The 15,383-nt window shown below is 39.1% G+C and overlaps 1 pseudogene; it reads left to right on the top strand.

The window, feature by feature from the left end:
• Nucleotides 1-385: 385 nt before the first annotated feature.
• On the top strand, nt 386-11,665 carry LOC128042538 (K(+) efflux antiporter 2, chloroplastic-like; annotated as a pseudogene).
• The last annotated feature ends 3,718 nt before the right edge of the window (nt 11,666-15,383 follow it).

Here is a 15,383-nt window from a genome sequence, read left to right as displayed (position 1 = left end):
TTAGTGGGAATGTTTGTGAGGTTTGTCAGCTTGGTAAGCAGGCTAGACTGCATTTTCCTGCTGACAGTGCTTGGAGAGCTCAAAACAAGCTCGAATTGGTGCACTCTGATGTTTGTGGCCCTATGAGAACACCTTCAATCAGTGAGAACAGGTACTTTGCCCTGTTTATAGATGATTTAACAAGGTTGTGCTGGGTCTACTTCTTGAAGCAAAAGTCAGAAGTGTTTGAAGCCTTCTGCAAATTCAAGGCTTATGCTGAAAATCAGTCAGGCTGTAAAATTAGAGCCTTGAGGACTGATAATGGCTCTGAATATGTGTCTGAGTGATTTGAAGCTTTGTGACATCTTTGGGATTCACCATCACCACAATCTATACTCCTCAATGAATGGAGTCTGTGAGAGAAAGAATAGGGCATGCTAAACATGGCCAGTGCCTCTTGTTTCAAGGCAAGCTTCCAAGTCAGTTTTGGGCTGAGGCAGTCAACACCTCAGTATATCTGCTCAACAGACTGCCAACTAGAGCAGTCAAGGATAAGACTCCTTTTGAGGCTTGGCATAGAGTCAAACCTGTGGTAACACACTTGAAAGTGTTTGGCTGTGTGTGTTATGCTCTTATTCAGTGGAAAAGAGGACCAAGCTCGAGAGCGGGCTACTCAGGAATCTTTGTTGGCTCTGGTGACAACAAGAAGGGTTATAGAGTGTATGATCCTCTGACAAAGAAGGTTTTAGTCGTGAGGATGTAAAGTTTGATGAGGAAAAGGTGTGGAATTGGAATGGTGTTGAGGTGACTTGTCGACTTGGACCGATTAGACTTGGTTCTTGAACTGCGGAAGAAGGACCAAGTAATGATCTTGTCGATGATACACCGGTGAGGGCACGAACTTTGGCTGATGTCTATCAGAGGTGCAATGTTGCTGTGATTGAGCCCTCAGACTTTGATGAGGCTGCCAAGGATAGAAGCTGGATGAAAGCTATGGAAGCTGAGTTGGAAATGATCAATAAAAATCAGACTTGGGTGTTGGTGAGCAGACCAGAACACAAGAAGGTCATAGGAGTAAAATGGGTGTACCGGGCCAAGTACAATACTGATGGCTCACTGAACAAGCACAAGGCCAAGCTTGTGGTGAAGGGCTACAGTCAGCAGTATGGTGTGGACTACTTGGAGACTTTTGCTCCAGTGGCAAGACTGGATACAATTAAGCTGCTGTTTGCTTTAGCAGCTCAGAAGCCGTGGAGAGTTCACCAATTGGATGTCAAATCAGCATTCCTGAATGGTTTTCTCAAGGAGGAGATCTTCATCGAGCAACCTGAAGGTTTTGAAGTTGTTGGACATGAAGACAAAGTGTACAAGTTGAGAAAGGCCCTCTATGGCCTGAAACAGGCACCAAGGGCCTGGTATGACAGAGTTGATGCTTACCTGACCAAACTTGGATTTGTGAAGAGCCTTAGTGAGCCTACTCTGTATGTTAAAAGGTCAGAACATGAAACCTTGCTAATTGTCTCCTTGTATGTGGATGATTTGCTTGTGACAGGGAGCAAAGTTGAGCTCATTGATGAGTTCAAGGTCCAAATGCAGCAAGTGTTTGAAATGACAGATTTGGGGATCATGACTTACTTCCTTGGCATGGAAGTTCACCAGTCTGATCGAGGTATCTTCATCAGCCAACACTCATTTGCTTTGAAGATCCTAGACAAATTTTGCATGCATAACTGTAAAGCAGTCAGCACACCTGTGGCCCAAGGAGAAAAGCTGACTAGCAGTGGTGATCAGCAGAGGGTTGATGAGAGGCACTATCGAAGCCTAGTTGGTTGTCTGTTGTATCTAATAAACAACCGGGCGGTTATCATGTTTGGTGTCACTGTTATCGAGATTTATGCATTGTTGCAATGAGGCACATTTGAAGGCGACAAAGAGGGTCCTTAGATACATCAAGGGCAATCGCTAGTTTTGGTGTAATGTTTGAAAGTGGGAACCAATTGAAACTAGAAGGCTACTCGACGAGTGGATCGGCGGGATCCTCGATGACATGAAGAGTACCTCGGATACTTCTTCACACTTGGATCGGGATGTTTTTTGGAGTTCAAAAAGCAAGCATTGCTCGATCCACGGTGAAGCGAATACATTCTTTGCAGGGAAGCGATTAATCGAGCCATTTGGCTAAGGAAGCTGCTTCATGACCTTAATGAAACTCAAGATGAAGCAACTGAAATTTGGGTGGATAATCAGTTTGCAGTTGCAATAGCCAAGAACCCTGTGTTCCATGGTAAGACTAAGCATTTTAAAATCAAACTGCATTTTGTTAGAGAGGCTGAACAAGCAAAGGAAGTCAGCCTTGTGCATTGCAGCTCAGGGGCACAATTGGCTGACATAATGACCAAGTCCTTAGGGGCTGCTCGATTTGAATCTTTGAGAAGTGCAATTGGAATGTGTTGCATACAGTCCAAGGAGGAGTGTTGAAAGCTAGACTACAATGCAACATGGAGCCAGAAGCATGCTACTGTCGAGACCAGCAGCTATCGAGCTCAGCTCATCTTGCTTGGTGCGCACGAATGGTTTTCGGACCAAATGAAGCAACTGACATTCCTTGTTTTGTTTTGATGTAATTTAGTTCGGTTTAATTGTAACTAGCTTTAATAGTTAGTAAGATTAAGTTTGTGATTAGATAGTGATGTAAAAGGCGATATGTCACTCATTTTGTATTTGACTTAAGCTTACATTGGTTGTAAATTAGTGGAGGCGATTAGATTAGTAGGTAATCATCAAATGAACAAATTGTAACTCCTTTTATTTCAAATTTTAAAATGAAAAATTTGTAATGTTCGATTACATAACTTTCTTTGAGTATTCAATTTTGTTCATTGCTTTGCTTTTTCTTTGCTTGATTCTTCTTGCTTGACCTTGCAAATACTGATTTTGTAACTTTGTTTGATGTTTTCTTCGCCATTGTTCCAACAAATAGAAGTAAGAAAAGGCCACGTTGATTTGTTTATCGATTCGTTTTTTCGCTCTTTATTCTTTAACTTCTCCTCTCAAACTCGCCTCTTTCAAACATTCTTTCGTTTCTTTGATCGGTCGGTGCTCACTCTTCACTTTGATCGATTTTTTATGAGCGCTTACGTAATTTCTGCATGCACGCATAGGCATGCATACACGTATAGGTATATGTTTATTGTATAAAAGTATGTTTTGGATAGCTTTTATAGGGCTGCTAGGGTGGATTCATTGATACTTTGATTGTTTTTCCAGCTGTCTGATAAAATGTCAATGGGAGTGCTTGGAACGCTCTGCCAAGAATAAAGATTGGTGTGGCATAGAAAGATGGATTTTACCTGTTGTTATAAGCATCCCACTATCTTTCATGGTGATGAAGGTACTAGATATAGGATACTGGATCCATTTAGGTGTAGAAACTTTAGTTACAATGTTTTCAATCCCAAGCATGGATCAAAAACTTGGTCCCTGAGAAAAATGAAGAGAAACATGGCGTATAGCAGTCGTTTGAGTTCAAATTTGGTTTTCAAAGGAAACTTTGATAGTATGGTACGTATTTGGCTACATCATTTTTTTGTGGTTTACATGATGTATCGAAAGTAAGAGGTGTTTGGTCGCATTGTCAAGGCAATGGTTCGTCACCGTATGCTGATGGGAATGATCACAATGCGAATTTGCTGAGAGTAGTAATGAGAGCTCAAGTGGTCTGGGAGAAGAAGTGAGAAATGTAAGTGGTGAAGTGGAAACACCTACCCTGGTTGAGTTGAGGGAATTGGTGCACAAGGCAATGGAGGAATTGAAAGTAGCTCGTCTTAACAGTAGGATGTTTGAGGAAAAGGCTCAGGAAATATTAGAAGCTGCAATAGCCTCGAGAGACAAAGCAACTAAAGCTTGGAATCATGTCAATAGCAGGCTTAATGTGATGCAAGACATTGTCAATGAAGAGTGCATTGCTAAAGAGGCTGTTCAAAAGGCAACGATGGCACTATCTTTAGCTGAGGCAAGGCTTCAGGTGGCAGTAGACTCATTTGAACTTCTGGAAAATGGAAATGGTTCCGTAGAAAGTTATGGAAAGAGTGATGCTCAAATGAATGTTAGGGAAGATAATGGAGTGCTATTGGATGCACAATATGAGATTAGAGAATGTCAGAAGAAGTTGGCAAATTGTGAAGTAGAGTTAAGGCAAGTGTGGGGTAAAAGGAGGAGTTGCTGAAAGAAGTGGAGAGATTGAAAGAGGTTGCAGAGAATGCACAGATGGATGCCTTGGAAGCTGAGGAAGATGTGGCAAACATCATGCTTTTAGCAGAGAAAGCTGTTGCTTTCGAAGTGGAGGCTACACAGCGTCTGAATGGTGCTGAGATTGCCCTAAAAAGATCTGAAAAGTCTCTTTCTAGTTTGACTGTTGACACTGCTGAATCCGCCCAGGGGCAGGTTTTGGGTGAAGGGAATATTGTCAAGGAGGAGAAGATCAGTCAAGGGGGTTATAGTGATGCTTTTCTTGAAATAAAAGGGGATGCTTTGAATAATGGTGATACTTTGATTGGTAAGCCTAAAGCAGACATTTTATCTGACGAAGCGAAAAAAAGATTTGAAAACCACAAACAATTCTTTGATTTCAGTAATCATGAGAATGTAATGTTGGGTTTAGATTCTATAAAAGAAGCTGAAGTTGAAGCAGAAAAGTCAAAAAATGTTAAACCAAAGAAGTCTGATTCTCCGAAGAATCTGACGACGGAGAGTTCACCCCTTAATACGCCAAAGTCATTGTTGAATAAATCTTCCCGTTTCTTATCTGCATCATTCTTTTCCTTAACTGTTGATGGGACAGAATTCACACCAGCATCAGTTGCCCAGGGTTTTGGAGTCTGCAAGGAAACAAATTCCTAAGCTTGTTGTAGGATTACTGCTCTTTGGAGCTGGTATGCTTTGAAAGTTGCTACCTTGTTTCATTAACTAATTTCATCATCACTTCTATAAATTTCCTGTATGTATTGGCTGAGCATTGTTGATTTCCCGCTTCTTGACTCAAACGACGTATTCAGTTAAGTTTTTGGTGGAAGATGTAGAAACAAGATGTGTTTCTTTAGAATGTTATGATCATGGCAGCAACAGTTAAAAGTTTAGCTATAGAAACTTCCCTGCTTGATCATAATGCAAACAACAAATCAAATCCTCAGAAAAGGGCCATTCTATTGACTTTGTTTATCAATAAATTTCCTTTTTGTAAGAAATCATGTTCAAAAAGTGTTTGCTTGCCTTTGATCACAGGGTTGCCTTCTATGCTAACCAGACAGAGAGGAGTGCTCAGCTGCTGCAGCAGCCAGATGCGATCACTTTTAGGGAAGAAGTTTCCCCAAATGCAAAGCCTATGATCCATAAAGTACAAAATTTTCCTAAAAGAATAAAAAATATAGTTGCAATGCTTCCTCACCAAGAGGTGTTTGATCCTGCACCATTTATTAATTTTCCATTTGATTGTTTTGATCTTAATCCTGCTCTATATGGCTGCTTGTCAACAGCTTATTTCTATGTTTGAATTTCCCAGATGAATGTGGAGGAGGCCTCTCTCTTTGATGTGTTATGGTTACTGCTGGCAAGTGTAATTTTTGTGCCTATATTCCAGAAAATTCCTGGGGGTAACTAAAATCTATCCTAATTTGAGTGTGTTCATCTTTAAAAATGTATGATCTTCATGACTTTTTGTGAAGATTTTTGGAGCTCATGCTTGAATTCTCTGTTTGCTTCTTATGATGTTTCCTCATGGTCCGTACACTACTATTTTGTGCTTTCATGTTCCTTATCATTATTTGTTCTATTTTTCCTTTTCCCCTTCTGGAAACCTTTTATATAACTGATGTTTGTGTTCTATCTGTTCCAATTTTTAGGCAGCCCTGTTCTTGGGTATCTGGTTGCTGGCATCTTGATTGGACCATATGGTTTGTCCATAATCCATCATGTGCATGGTACCAAAGCAATTGCTGAATTTGGAGTTGTTTTCTTGCTATTCAATATCGGCCTTGAGGTGGAATTTATTATTTAAATCCATATTTCCAGCTTTATTGAATCTCCATTATTGTGAGAAGATTGTTTATCTGAACCCTTATTTTTCTTTTGCAGCTATCTGTTGAAAGGTTAAGTTCCATAAAGAAATATGTTTTTGGATTAGGCTCTGCCCAGGTAACTGAGAAAATAGATTTTGTATTGTTGTCACTTTGTCTTTGAAAATTTTCTTCTAACTAACTATATAATACAGGTCTTGGTGACAGCAGTTGCAGTTGGCCTTGTTGCTCATTTTGTTTCTGGGCAGCCTGGTCCAGCTGCAATGGTGATTGGGAATGGCCTGGCATTATCTTCAACTGCTGTCGTCCTGCAGGTAACTAAGTAGACCAATTCCAGATTTCATTACTCGTAGCATTATATTACACCACTCTTATACGATATGAAGAAAGCGAATAAAAGTTTGTGAGATTAGATTCCTAGAGCTAAAGGTTTGAATGTCTTGCTCTTGTTGAATATGTTATGTATATCTGTTTTCCTCTTACATTCCTCTGCAGTATCTTAAAATCTTTGAAAGCTAGTAGATATCTTGGATTCTTTCCATGTCTCTACAAATCCATCTAATAGCAATATGACCCAATTGCATCAGACTTTAGCATTGGTTTGTATATATTTATATATATATATGCATGTATATTCTTTTATAGTAAAATACCTACCAGAGAAGATACTGAAACCTCATGGATCCATTAGACGAACATGCAATTGTTATCTTCATTTGCAGGTATTACAGGAGCGAGGTGAAAGTACTTCCCGCCATGGACGCTCTACATTTTCTGTCTTGCTTTTTCAGGTTATCCTATGATCTTGAGAAAGGGATTGGCTTCAGGATGTAATTTCTTATGAATTGAATTTTGCAGACAGATATGATAATTCTCTTGCAGATTATCCAAATGTATCTTGATAAATGATACATGTATCACTTTTTTTTTCTTTCCTTTTGGTTCTTTAATTTTCTTTCCCTCTCTCCATGTTTTAAACTGGCATCTGTACTTAAGTTAGCAAAAGATGAAATTAGAAATCTACTCAACATAAAGTTGTAATCTATGCCCTTAAGCCTTCCAGCTCCTGGAATGCTTAAAATAATTCATAAATGATTAGACTAAACCATCAATCAGGACAAATATAAGACCTGCTTGATGTGTTTGGAACCTCTTCTGTTAGTCTTTCAAGTTTTACATGGCATTTAGTTGATTTAGATGACTGTTGTTGGAAGAAAAAAATTTATTGACTGTTATCGGTTCTTCCAGGATTTGGCTGTTGTTGTTTTGCTTATACTCATACCTCTTATCTCCCCAAATTCATCAAAAGGAGAGGTAAGGTCTTCTAAATTCTAATTAATTCAACTTTACTTTTCCTTTTGTTTTCATTCGACATTGAAGATTCCTATGTTGCCTCACTTTGTGTTATGCAAATGAGAAATATGCTGTTAGGAGTCTATTAGTAGTCTGTTAATAGATGGTTAATTTGTTATAGTCTGTTAACATGTGGTTAATAGCAGAAACATGTGTTGGTGAGACTATAAATATAGAATTAAATGCAGATTGTAAGCATTGCTTTTCATTCCAGTAATTCAGAAATAAAGCTTAGTATCTCCAAGTCTTTCTATGAGTTTTATGCTTTCATTTACTATACTCTTCATTTCTATTTATCGATTTGTTGTATTTTCTGGTTTGATTACATGTTAGATGCTCGATCCATAGTGGTTTTCACTCTGATAGTATGTCTTTTACACGTATGTAAGTTCATTGTTCTAATTCTCCTATAAACCATAAAGATTACTTCCAAACTCAGATTTTGATGATTGGTTTCTTAATTTCTGTTTATGTTTCTTCCATTTAGCTTACTCCACTAATTTGCTTTAAGGGAATTTGTGCTTTCCCCAAAATCTTGGGTTTTGTGTTATTAGCTGGTACCTTCTTCTACATCTTATATTGGCACCTTTTAGTAATCTCATTTTTCTGGTTTTCAGATTGGTTTTAGAGCCATTGCGGAAGGCTGTTGTTAAGGCAGCAGTTTCCATCACTACAATTATTGCTGGTGGACGGTTGGCAAGTTTTATATCTAAGACATTCATAAATTTTGACTTCAGGATTTTCCGATAGCTTATGATTGTCTTATTGCAATTTCTGTCTTATTTTATCATGTAATATTGACTGATAAGAAACTTAAAAAAAAAAAATCTAAAGAGTGTAGAAATATATCCGGGTGGGGTGTAAGTGGTATCATCAAAGTGGAGGTAACTCAATTTCCGACAGGTTTGATGTACATAATGATGAATCTAATAGACTGATAGTATTGACTCAGAAGCATTTGACCCCTTAATCTTCTGAACTTTTACTTAAGATTGTCAATACCTGTGCCCAACTCTGAGAAATGAGTAATGCTTCAGAAACACAATATCTTCTGGTTCTCATATACCTTTAGTTTTTCTTGCAGTTGCTCCGACCAATTTATGGGAAAATAGCTGAAAATCAAAATCCAGAAATATTCTCTGCCAATTCACTCCTTGTTATTCTAGGGACAAGTCTCCTAACTGCTGGGGTATGAAAACTATACTTGTTCTTAATTTTTTTTTCTTCTTTTGTAGTAGTGATAATAATGCCTTAGATGCTTCCTTTTTTCTTTTACTCTTGTTGAACAGGCTGGACTTTCCATGGCATTGGGAGCATTTCTAGCTGGTTTGCTTCTGGCAGAGACTGAATTCTCTTTGCAGGTTGAATCAGATATTGCTCCATACCGAGGCCTCTTATTGGGTCTCTTCTTCATGACGGTTGGTATTTTATTTGTTGGTATCTCCATAATATGTAAATGATTCGGTGTTTGTTTCTTTGAATTACTTTCTGCTTTAGTCGTAAAACCTATTTGGTGTTCTTTTGTTGGATGTAAGGTCATTTTTGGTAGGTAAAAACGCAAGGAGTTTAAGATAGATATTTTTAAAAAATGACGCCATTTAATGCAAATATTATAGAAGTAATATCACGAAGATTCATTATTATGACTTTATAAGGTAGAGGATCATTTTATGCCATAGTTGAAGGTGACAAAGCTTTGGAGGGGTGGTTGTATCAAGTCTTCATATAATTTTTTACAATCCTGAGTTAGGAGAATGATAAGACATGCTTAATTGGCATGTATTAAGTTTTAGGTTATTGGTGCTTCCCCATATTGACGACCAAGACATCGAGGTATGTGCAACTTATGACAACTTTTTATTGAGTTTTCAGGTTGGCATGTCTACTGACCCCAAACTTCTTGTTTCAAATTTTCCTGTTATTATGGAGGCACTAGGACTGTTAATTGGTGGTAAGATTATATTGGTGGCATTTGTTGGTACACTTTTTGGTATTTCAATCGTCTCTGCCATAAGGGTTGGCCTTCTTCTAGCTCCTGGTGGAGAATTCGCATTTGTAGCTTTTGGTGAAGCTGTTAATCAGGTTTCTTTCCTTGTGAACAGACACCATTTCATCATGAGATTGTCTTATTTGTGTCTTTCTGTTTATCGTGCATTTTCTAAATCTTTAGTAGATCTTGGTTTTCACTTTCAATTTTCCTTTGTGCCCTAACGCATTGGGTGTGGTATATTCTTTCTCCGAAATAATAAGGGTCTTATATCGTAGCCTTTTAAGTTTTGCTAAGGATTACGTTTTTTCCAAATTCTCGACCTTAAGACACTAATTAATTAACTAGGTACCAATTTTGGATGTTACGAGGTGCTAATCCTTCCTAAATGCATAGCTCGACTCGAGATCCGTTTTTCTAAAACTCGTAGACCAAAGCTGTTTTTTTAGGTGATCTAATCACACCTCAATAAAAGATTGGTGGCGACTCCCATTTATTTTGTTTTTTTTAAAGTCGACAACCTAAAAATTTTGTTTTTCAAAAAAATGGTTTCGACACCATACATCTACACTCCAGAGTAGTTTATTACATAAGAACAAACATAATCTCAGAAAGATCAGCAAATTAAGATGATAATCTCGCTTCATTTTCCCCCCCTCTTTATATCACAGATAAGGGGCAGTCTGGACTGATTAATAGAACAATTTTCTAAAGGGAACCAAACATTAACAATGAATCAAAAAGGACTATAGTAGGTAGTCAGGAAAAGTTCTTGAGTTTGTAAACGCTCAAACACATGAATATCTTTTCCATTTTGATATGACACCCCCTTATCAATCCAATATATAACACAGTGATTGCAAAAATGGTCAGCAATAGAAAATTAAAAGCGAGCACACAATAATGAAAACCAATTTTATCGGTGACATGCTTATTTTAATGATTGTTCTAAAGAAGTTATCTTCTCCTAGAACACCATATAAGTATTGGATACTACATGAACTAATTGTAGTGTAATAAGAAAGAATAAAAAGAAAGCTCACATGACTAGACAAAGCGGATGCCCTACTTGGGTTCAGAGCTTCCAATCGCCTTTTCAAATCCTCAAGTCGAGCAAAATGGGAGTTACTACTTTCTTAAACCTATCAAATGAAAGAATCAATTTAGTGCAGTTGCAATAATGCAAGCTTATCCACCTCTGACAAAGAAGTATACCAGATTTTTAAGTCCTCACATAACTTCGCTTAAGTGCTTCCTCATCATTCAAAGCCTTCAATGCTTCCCAAATCAAATACATATTAAAGAGCTGCAATAAAACTAAAGACACGAGGCACTATACTTGCTAGTAAAATGGATTGTAAAAGAAACTGAAAAATTATTCAGTAGCAAGTCCCAAAAAATCAATTTAAGCCTTAATTAATTAAAATGCAACCATAATTATCATGTATAAGTAAATTCCGAATCTACCGAGAGAGAGAAAATGCAACAAACCTTTCGTGCTTGTTCTTCCTTCGCCCGCAATACGTATTCTCTCGTTGACATTTCGATTTTCTTTCTCATATGTTCAAAGGTGATTACAGATTCGTGGCCATTTTCTTCTTTTTGCTTTGATTTGGAATTGAAATCGAAGCGGAAATAAAATGGAAAATAGTCTTTATGATCTACGGTATGATTTACAAACATTCCACATCGCATTACACAGTTAAGCAAATAATAAACATTCCAATAATGAAACAACACCATTCAAAAGATAAAAAGAACCAAAATTGATCAATCAAAATTCTCAAAAGCCACATGCAAACATATCTTCCACATCGCATTACAGATTAAGTAAATAATCATAACAAAAAACATACCCAATGACAAAGCGAAAACCACCTCGTACCTTTCTTTGAAGACGACCCGTCACGGGCCACCAAATAAGAAAACGATGGAAGAAGAAGCGAAATTACCTCGCAATATCGATGGAAGAAGAAGCAGAAATCGATGGGGGCAGAAAAAAGAAACGAAAATAAGAAACGGGTAAGGAATCCCTAATCGGCGTTGAATGGGGGAATGCCTATTACGAGATGTGGGCGATTAGGGACGGAATGGATTCGGGACGTAATAGCATTACGGGCAACCAAACGCCTGCTTGGTTGTGGGTTCATTGCATGGGGAATGCATGCCTATTCCCCCAACCAAACGCCTTGTAAATGTTTTTTAAAAGCAATATTTTCTCCAAATTGGCTACACAATCCCCTATCCATTGCACGGTAAAAAAAGTGAAATTTAGATCGATATATATTCCGGGGTGGACCCTTTCTACCACGTGTCAAAAATGTAACTGATTTGACAGTGTTGTATATCCAAGGCCATATTTTCAGTTCCCTAAACCCTCGTGTAATTTTCCACGTCACTTTCCCGGTTTCCAAACAGAGAATTGCAGTACAGGTTTTGAAATGTTCTACGTTCCAACCTCCTCCCGAGAAGAAATGAAAGAGATAGTAAAATGATGTTATCACTTTAAAATTGAAAGGAAATAGTGTTGAAAGTCGGATCGCAATGCAACATGGAGCGAAGCATGCTCTTTGTCGAGACCGGCTGACTATCGAGCTCACTCATCTTGCTTGGTGCGCACGAATGGTTTTGGACCAAATGAAGCAACTGACATTCTTTGTTTTGTTTTGATGTAATTTAGTTCAGTTTAATTGTAACTAGCTTTAATAGTTAGTAAGATTAAGTTTGTGATTAGATAGTTGATGTAAAAGGCGATATGTCGACTCATTTTGTATTTGACTTAAGCTTACATTGGTTGTAAATTAGTGGAGGCGGTTAGATTAGTAGGTAATCATCAAATGAACAAATTGTAACTCCTTTTATTTCAAATTTTAAAATGAAAAATTTGTAATGTTCGATTACAACTTTCTTTGAGTATTCAATTTTGTTCATTGCTTTGCTTTTTCTTTGCTTGATTCTTCTTGCTTCACTTGCAAATACAGAGTTTTGTAACTTTGTTTGATGTTTCTTGCCATTGTTCCAACAAATGGTATCATGAGCCCGAGTCTTTGAGGGCCTTTGTATGCAATTTGTTGTGTTGAATCAAAACCAACAACAAGTTCAAAATTTGGTAAGATCGAAGCATTTGGATTCATCTAGCAGGATGAGTTTCACTCCACCTCCTCCATCTGTGTTCCTTTGGAGAAAACTATCACATTTGGATAGTCAAAATGAAGACTTACCTCCGGGCACATGATCTCTAGAGTGTGATCGAGAATGATCTTGAACCACCTCTATTGAGAGCCAATCCCACTATTGCACGAGATGAGGCAACATCTTTGAGGAAGCGAGCCAAGAAGCACAAGGCTATGGCTGTCTGCAGAATGGAGTGTCGATGTGATATTCACACGCATCATGGCATGTGACACACCTAAGCGGGCTTGGGACAAGTGAAGGAGGAGTTCATGGGGACTGACAAGACAAGGCAACAACAGGTGATCAACCTCAGGAGAGACTTTGAAAATTTGAGGATGAAGGAGTCTGAGACCATCAAGCAGTACTCAGACAGGATAATGGCCATTGTCAACAGCATTAGGCTCCTGGGAGTGGACTTCACAGAGAGTAGAGTTGTTGAAAAGGTCATTACAACTCTCCCTGAGAAATTTGAGTCAAAAATCTCTTCACTTGAGGACTCGAGGGACTTATCAGCCATTTCATTGTCTGAGCTGATAAACTCCCTGTATGCACTTGAGCAAAGGAGGGCAAATAGGCAGGAAGAGAATCCTGAAGCTGCTTTCCAAGCTAAAGCCAGTGAAGGCTCGAGTGTGAGTGCAAAAGACAAGAAGCCTTGGCACAATAGAAGGGTCAAGTCAGGAAGAGATGAAGCAAAAAGGGTGTTCCCACCATGTGTTCATTGCAAGAAGACAACACATTCGAAAAGTATTCTTTGGTTTAGGCGGATATTCATGTAGAAAGTGCAAGCGGTTTGGCCATGTGGAGAAGGTGTCAAGGGCAAACCAAGGGAGGTCGCTTCTGCAACAAGCTAGACTGCTGAGGACATTCAAGCTCGGGAGGAGCAAGTGTTCCTGATAACTTGTTTTGTTGGCACAACCAAGGTCGCAATGATTGGCTACTAGACGGTGGTACGTCACACCATATGGCGCGGTGAGAAGCTGTTCAAGGGCCTGAGACGAAGCTTCCACTCGAGGATTAGAATTGGAGATGGCGGTGATTGAGGCTAAAGGCAAGGCGGTGTGTTGATTAGCACGGTTCTGTAACAAGTCGATCTCGGATGTGTTTTTGTACGACTTAGACCGAATTTGCTTAGTGTAGGCCAATTAGTTGAAAAGGGCTATACATTGGTTTTAAGGATGGTTCTTTGTATTGTTCAAGACATGAATGGTGGAGTTAGTCACGACCTCTATGGTGATAGGTGCTTCATCTTTGGATGTTAGCCAAATAGAAAGAAAGGCATACACCAAACCTTGTTGAAAGATCGACTTGTGGCATAGGAGACTAGGCCATGCAAATTTTAGATCCATCGATCCGTTACATAGGCTGAATTTGGTTGATGACATTTCAAAATTGAAGTTAGTGGGAATGTTTGTGAGGTTTGTCGACTTGGTAAGCGAGGCTAGATTGCATTTTCCTCACGACAAGGCTTGGAGAGCTCAAAACAAGCTCGAATTGGTGCACTCGATGTTTGTGGCCCTATGAGAACACCTTCAATCGGTGAGAACAGTACTTTGCCTGTTTATAGATGATTTAACAAGGTTGTCTTTGGGTCTACTTCTTGAAGCAAAAGTCAAGTGTTTGAAGCCTTCGCAAATTCAAGGCTTATCTTTGAAAATCGGTCAGTTGTAAAATTAGAGCCTTGAGGATGATAATGGCTCGAATATGTGTGAGTGATTTGAAGCTTTGTGATCTTTGGATTCACCATCACTCACATGATCTATACTCCTCAATGAATGGAGTCTGTGAGAGAAAGAATAGGGCTGTGCTAAACATGGCAGTGCCTCTTGTTTCAAGGCAAGCTTCCAAGTCGGTTTAATGTGGCGATCAACACCTCAAGATATCTGCTCAGCAGATCGCCAACTAGAGCGATCAAGGATAAGACTCCTTTTGAGGCTTGGCATAGAGTCAAACTGTGGTAACACACTTGAAAGTGTTTGGTGTGTGTGTTATGCTCTTATTCGGTGGAAAAGAGGACCAAGCTCGAGAGCGAGGCTACTCCAGGAATCTTTGTTGGCTCTGGCAGCAACAAGAAGGGTTATAGAGTGTATGATCCTCTGAGAAAGAAGGTTTTAGTCGTGAGGATGTAAAGTTTGATGAGGAAAAGGTGTGGAATTGGAATGGTGTTGAGGTGACTTGTCGACTTGGACCGATTAGACTTGGTTCTTGAACCTGGAAGAAGGACCAAGTAATGATCTTGTCGATGATACACCGTGAGGGCACGAACTTTGGTGATGTCTATCGAGGTGCAATGTTCTTGTGATTGAGCCTCGGACTTTGATGAGGCTGCCAAGGATAGAAGCTGGATGAAAGCTATGGAAGCTGAGTTGGAAATGATCAATAAAAATCAGACTTGGGTGTTGGTGAGCAGACCAGAACACAAGAAGGTCATAGGAGTAAAATGGGTGTACCGGGCCAAGTACAATACCGATGGCTCACTGAACAAGCACAAGGCCAAGCTTGTGGTGAAGGGCTCTGATCGGCCAGTATGGTGTGGACTACTTGAGACTTTTGCTCCGAGTGGCAAGATGGATACAATTAAGTCATTGCTTGCTTTAGCGACTCGAAGCCGTGGAGAGTTCACCAATTGGATGTCAAATCAGCATTCCTGAATGGTTTTCTCAAGGAGGAGATCTTCATCGAGCAACCTGAAGGTTTTGAAGTTGTTGGACATGAAGACAAAGTGTACAAGTTGAGAAAGGCCCTCTATGGCCCGAAACAGGCACCAAGGGCCTGGTATGACAGAGTTGATGCTTACCTGACCAAACTTGGATTTGTGAAGA

The sequence above is a fragment of the Gossypium raimondii genome, chromosome 7, assembly GCF_025698545.1.
Source record: "Gossypium raimondii isolate GPD5lz chromosome 7, ASM2569854v1, whole genome shotgun sequence".
NCBI lineage: Eukaryota > Viridiplantae > Streptophyta > Magnoliopsida > Malvales > Malvaceae > Gossypium > Gossypium raimondii.
The sequence above is the reverse complement of the archived record's forward strand: the minus strand, read 5'-3'. Positions and strand labels throughout refer to the sequence as shown.